A 215-nucleotide genomic window follows, 5' to 3' on the forward strand; every position below is an offset into this window, starting at 1 on the left:
TCTCTACTGCTAGCTGACTTTGGGGCCTGCCTGAACTAACGCTATGCTCAATTTAACCAGATGAGACAGGCCTTTTCCCAGGAACCACCTACTAATTTGAAATATAAACTTTATTTACATGAGCATATCCTGTGCTTCCTGTGCTTCCTCCTTCTACCATTAGTTGAACGTCTTCAGATGAGTGCTGATCGGGGGACAGAGTAGAAAACACAGAT

Source organism: Scophthalmus maximus, chromosome 17, assembly GCF_022379125.1.
Source record: "Scophthalmus maximus strain ysfricsl-2021 chromosome 17, ASM2237912v1, whole genome shotgun sequence".
Taxonomy (NCBI): domain Eukaryota; kingdom Metazoa; phylum Chordata; class Actinopteri; order Pleuronectiformes; family Scophthalmidae; genus Scophthalmus; species Scophthalmus maximus.